Source organism: Dendrobates tinctorius, unplaced genomic scaffold (assembly GCF_039654945.1).
Source record: "Dendrobates tinctorius isolate UK_male_01 unplaced genomic scaffold, ASM3965494v1 ptg000065l, whole genome shotgun sequence".
NCBI lineage: Eukaryota > Metazoa > Chordata > Amphibia > Anura > Dendrobatidae > Dendrobates > Dendrobates tinctorius.
This window is the reverse complement of record NW_027361733.1, coordinates 26,356,535-26,362,833: the sequence shown is the minus strand read 5'-3', so window position 1 is coordinate 26,362,833 and position 6,299 is coordinate 26,356,535. Positions and strand designations below refer to the sequence as shown.

Genomic DNA, 6,299 nt, shown 5'->3' with positions numbered 1-6,299 from the left:
TACTATACAGAGTGGCCAGTAACCAGTCACATTGCGCTTTCTATTGATCCCCAGTAGGGTGATGCTCCTGCCCGATAGCCCCAGCTCTTCCTGTTATGTGGTCTGCACTATGTATCAGCGCTCACAGTTATTGGAATGATCTATTCTTATATATAGTGTTAGTATTTGTCTAATACATGTTGTACTATTGATTGACATCTTTTTATGGTGACCTTATTTCTTCCTTACTCTTTAGATTTAGTGCTCACATTTTTGTTGTGTATTTTTTCTGGAGAGTAGTTTAAAATTCTATACAATTCTCCATGTTTTGAATTAGAAAGCAGTGTGCAGTGTTCCCAGTGCTGGAAACTGTATAAAAATGTTGTGATGAACTCATGGTGGGGAACACACTGCCATTATGTCGCTCCCTCCTGCATGTTGTCTGTGCTGCCCCATCATTGTGATGTACAGGGGAGGCAGGTGCTGAATACAATGGGCCAGTGTTGGCTGATGGCCCCTCCATGGCTATTCATGTGCAGAGTGTGAGGAGGACAGTGCCTGACTGTACCTGCTGGAGGTGTGAAACCAACAGTCTGTTTACAGGTCTGTGTCCACATCTTGTAGGGCCTCTGCGCCTTTGTTCCTCTCTGCTGGGGGCTTCCCTACATACAGGACTGTAGACTGACTGGAGACACCACTCCATTGACTTTCACACCTTGAGTTAATTTGATCTGATGTTTGGGGGGGGGGAGTGTGAGGCTCTGCCCACCCAAGGGGCTGATCCTAAGAAAGGGGTAAAAAGGAGCTGACACATGTTTGGGAGGGTGTTTTACCTTGAGTCTTCGAAGGTTGAGCATCTCTTGCTGAAGTCAGATCGTGGTGCCAGTGTATGGACTGTAGGAGATTGGGGATCATCACCCGCCGGAGCTATCAGACTATCACACTACACTTCTGCCACTACCCCTGAGCTCCCACACCCCACTACACCTGGTCCTCTGCTGTCCCCCTGAGCTCTCATTACATTTCTGTGCCCCTTCATCCCCCCATTACATCTGAGCTCTCTCCCCCATTACACCAGTGCCCCCTCTCCCCCATAACACCAGTGCCCCCTCTCCCCCATTACACCAGTGCCCCCTCTCCCCCATTACACCAGTGCCCCCTCTCCCCATTACACCAGTGCCCCCTCTCCCCCATTACATCAGTGCCCCCTCTCCCCCATTACACCAGTGCCCCCTCTCCCCCATTACACCAGTGCCCCCTCTCCCCCATTACACCAGTGCCCCCTCTCCCCCATTACACCAGTGCCCCCTCTCCCCCATAACACCAGTGCCCCCTCTCCCCCATTACATCAGTGCCCCCTCTCCCCCATTACACCAGTGCCCCCTCTCCCCCATTACACCAGTGCCCCCTCTCCCCATTACACCAGTGCCCCCTCTCCCCCATTACATCAGTGCCCCCTCTCCCCCATTACACCAGTGCCCCCTCTCCCCCATTACACCAGTGCCCCCTCTCCCCCATTACACCAGTGCCCCCTCTCCCCCATTACACCAGTGCCCCCTCTCCCCCATTACACCAGTGCCCCCTCTCCCCCATTACACCAGTGCCCCCTCTCCCCCATTACACCAGTGCCCCCTCTCCCCCATTACACCAGTGCCCCCTCTCCCCCATTACACCAGTGCCCCCTCTCCCCCATAACCCCTGTGCCCGCTCTTCCCCCGAACTCCTCCCCACCCCCTCTACAGTCTCCCGCTCCCCCGGGCTCAGGCTCGGTTCTCCGGTCTCCCGCACACACCGCCCCCGCTCCTCACCATCACCCCGGTCTCGCCGCTTTCAGGATACCGACTCCCGGGCGGGGCCGCGGTGACGATACCGAGAAGTCAGAGCCCAGAGAGAGGAAACGAAACTACAGCCGCGAATCACGAGAGACTGCCGGAGCCGAGATCACAGGGAGAGAAGAGACGGACATCACCGGGGCTGCGGGAGAGACACCCCGACCGCCGGAGACTACTCAGGTGAGAGAGAGAGGGGCAAACACGGGAGAAGAGAGATCCTGTAACCGCGGGGAGAAGGGGAAGCGGAGACCGCTCATTATAGAGAGAGACATCCAGGGACGGCACTGAGAATAGCAACAGAGCCCTGTGTACACTACAGCAGCCACAACCGCACCGACACAGGGGATCAGCCACCGGACACTGATACTAGGGGTGCAGGACACTGATACTTGGGGTGCAGGACACTGATACTAGGGGTGCAGGACACTGATACTTGGGGTGCAGGACACTGATACTAGGGGTGCAGGACACTGATACTAGGGGTGCAGGACACTGATACTTGGGGTGCAGGACACTGATACTAGGGGTACAGGACACTGATGCTTGGGGTACAGGACACTGATACTTGGGGTGCAGGACACTGATGCTTGGGGTACAGGACACTGATACTAGGGGTGCAGGACACTGATACTAGGGGTGCAGGACACTGATACTAGGGGTACAGGACACTGATACTTGGGGTGCAGGACACTGATACTTGGGGTGCAGGACACTGATACTAGGGGTGCAGGACACTGATACTAGGGGTGCAGGACACTGATACTAGGGGTACAGGACACTGATACTTGGGGTGCAGGACACTGATACTAGGGGTGCAGGACACTGATACTAGGGGTGCAGGACACTGATACTAGGGGTACAGGACACTGATACTAGGGGTGCAGGACACTGATACTAGGGGTACAGGACACTGATACTTGGGGTACAGGACACTGATACTAGGGGTGCAGGACACTGATACTAGGGGTGCAGGACACTGATGCTTGGGGTACAGGACACTGATACTAGGGGTGCAGGACACTGATACTTGGGGTACAGGACACTGATACTAGGGGTGCAGGACACTGATGCTTGGGGTACAGGACACTGATACTAGGGGTGCAGGACACTGATGCTTGGGGTACAGGACACTGATACTTGGGGTACAGGACACTGATACTAGGGGTGCAGGACACTGATGCTTGGGGTACAGGACACTGATACTTGGGGTGCAGGACACTGATACTAGGGGTGCAGGACACTGATGCTTGGGGTACAGGACACTGATACTTGGGGTACAGGACACTGATACTAGGGGTGCAGGACACTGATACTAGGGGTACTGGACACTGATACTAGGGGTACAGGACACTGATACTAGGGGTGCAGGACACTGATACTAGGGGTGCAGGACACTGATGCTTGGGGTACAGGACACTGATACTAGGGGTGCAGGACACTGATACTTGGGGTGCAGGACACTGATGCTTGGGGTACAGGACACTGATACTAGGGGTGCAGGACACTGATACTAGGGGTGCAGGACACTGATACTTGGGGTGCAGGACACTGATGCTTGGGGTACAGGACACTGATACTAGGGGTGCAGGACACTGATACTAGGGGTGCAGGACACTGATACTAGGGGTGCAGGACACTGATACTTGGGGTACAGGACACTGATACTAGGGGTGCAGGACACTGATACTAGGGGTGCAGGACACTGATACTTGGGGTACAGGACACTGATACTAGGGGTGCAGGACACTGATGCTTGGGGTACAGGACACTGATACTTGGGGTGCAGGACACTGATACTAGGGGTGCAGGACACTGATGCTTGGGGTACAGGACACTGATACTTGGGGTACAGGACACTGATACTAGGGGTGCAGGACACTGATACTAGGGGTACAGGACACTGATACTAGGGGTGCAGGACACTGATACTTGGGGTGCAGGACACTGATACTAGGGGTGCAGGACACTGATACTTGGGGTACAGGACACTGATACTAGGGGTGCAGGACACTGATGCTTGGGGTACAGGACACTGATACTTGGGGTACAGGACACTGATACTAGGGGTGTAGGACACTGATACTTGGGGTGCAGGACAATGACATTGATACTTGGGGTGCAGGACACTGACTTATTGAGTGACCATTATGGGTTATCCTCAGTATATGTGAAGCTCTACTGATTTTGGGCTATACTTTCTATTGATGCTATAATGTCTCTCTGTGTAGGACTAATGTATTAAGATCTGCCAGTTAGCCATTGAAATATCAGAAAAAAGAGGCGATCAAAAAAGTCCCAAACCACATATTTAGAAAAATATGAAATACAATTTTTATTATGATTTGACAGGAAAACAATGGGATAGGAGTCAAATGACCATAAGAGCACATGAGCAAAAAATGGGGCACACAGGGTAGAAAAGACCACAGAGATAGAGGTAGCATTAGCTATAGTAACCTAGTTCATATGTATATTGCACTTATCCCAAATACAAATAGTATGGCCAGACAGGATATACAAAAAACCATCATAATCACCCCTTGATAAAGGCCATCCCGCCGAAACGTGCGTTGGTGGGGGCATGCCAGGGTGGACCGCCATTTAATGCCCGGACAGGTAATGACCTTTACTCTCTAGCTATTCCTTGTGATTATGATATTTTTGTATATCCTGTCTGGCCATACTTATTTGTATTTGGGATAAGTGCAATATACATATGAACTAGGTTACTATAGCTAATGCTACCTCTATCCCTGTGGTCTTTTCTACCCTGTGTGCCCCATTTTTTGCTCATGTGCTCTTATGGTCATTTGACTCCTATCCCATTGTTTTCCTGTCAAATCATGATAAAAATTGTATTTCATATTTTTCTAAATATGTGGTTTGGGACTTTTTTGATCGCCTCTTTTTTCTGATATTTCTGATGTTTTTTGCGATTGTCCTCTCATGTCCATAGGCAAACCCATTATATATGACTATATTTCAATGTATGTTATGTAATTAATTTATTACAATTGCCTTAAAGGGAATCTGTCAGCCCTTTTTTGAGATATCATATAATGATCTCATTCAATTGTGTGTCACATAAGGATTCTCTTAGTACTTTTGCTTCCCCCTGACCCCGCACCTTTCATGCATAAATACCTTTTTATATCGGTTCAGATGTATGTAAACTGCCGCTGTCCGGTCCACTGGGCGGAGCTTATTCACCTGCTCCCCCAGGGAGGGGGGGAGCAGGTGAATAAGCCCCGCCCAGCGGACCGGACTGCGGCAGTTTACATACATCTGAACCGATATAAAGTAAATTTATGCATGAAAGGTGCGGGGTCAGGGGGAAGCAAAAGTACTAAGAGAATCCTTATGTGAGATATCTCAAAAAAGGGTGACAGATTCCCTTTAATGGCTTTTGTTTCCATTACCATTGAGCAGGCAGATTCTGGGCATGTTTTTGAGATGTTTTGTTTGTTTTTGCTCCTGTTCTGCTATCTCCATAAAGTAACCTACGAGATGTTATATATTGCATAAGGATCTATTGCTTTCATTTCTTTCCTTCACTATATTATTTTCCCACCTATATTGCTAGGGTTATATCAGGGGAGAGAGGGATAGTCCACGTTGAGTGGGGGCGCCAACCTTCACAGCAAGGAAGGAGCGAGATTAGGTATCTTGCAGGGTCTTGGCTGGCTGGTGTGTGGCCAGTTATATTTTGTATCTGTTGGTTTATGTACCTTTCTACACTGGGCTAGGTGGTTTTAAAAAGAATTGAATTAACTATTTGGTTTTTAATGGAGATTTATGTTCACTATATGATTGTAATTTGCTGGCATAATTTTTTGAAAGTGGGTACAGGACAATAACACTGACACTTGGGGTACAGAACAGTGATACTGATACTTGGGGTGCTGGACACTGATAATTGGGGTACAGAGTATTCATTCACTGTACAGGATAAAGACACTGACACAGGGTACAGGACACTGGCACTTGGGGTACAGGATAAAGACGCTGACACTCTGGGTACAGGGCATTGATATTTGGGGTATATGACACTGATACTTGGTGTACAGGATAACAGCACATTGATATTTGTTGTACAAAATAATGACAATGGTACTTGGAGTGCAAGATAATGACACCATGGTACTTGAGGTACAGGACAATGCCACTGACACTTTGGGTACACAACAATGATTCTCGAGGTACAGGACATTTATATTTGGGGTTCAAAATAATTGCAGTGGTATTTGGGGTACTAATGACACTGCCTCTTTGTACAGGATAATAGCACATTAATATTTAAGGGACAAGACATTGACTCTAATAAATGGGCTACAGGAAAATGACACCGACCCTTGGAGTACAGGAGAATGACACTGACACTTGGGATACAGGACAATGACACTGACACCTGGGGTACAGGACAATGACACTGACACCTGGGGTACAGGACAATGACACTGGCATTTGGGGTACAGGACAGTGACACTG

At 49.4% G+C, this 6,299-nt stretch overlaps 1 protein-coding gene across 1 annotated transcript in view; it reads left to right on the top strand.

Moving 5' to 3' along the window:
• The first annotated feature begins 1,756 nt into the window (after positions 1–1,756).
• The window catches only part of HELZ2 (helicase with zinc finger 2), a 38,593-nt gene continuing 34,050 nt past the window's right edge, over positions 1,757–6,299 (top strand). Inside the window, exon 1 of the mRNA XM_073580804.1 lies at positions 1,757–1,991. The gene's annotated coding sequence lies outside the window, so the exon portion shown is untranslated. The remainder of the gene's footprint in view (positions 1,992–6,299) is intronic.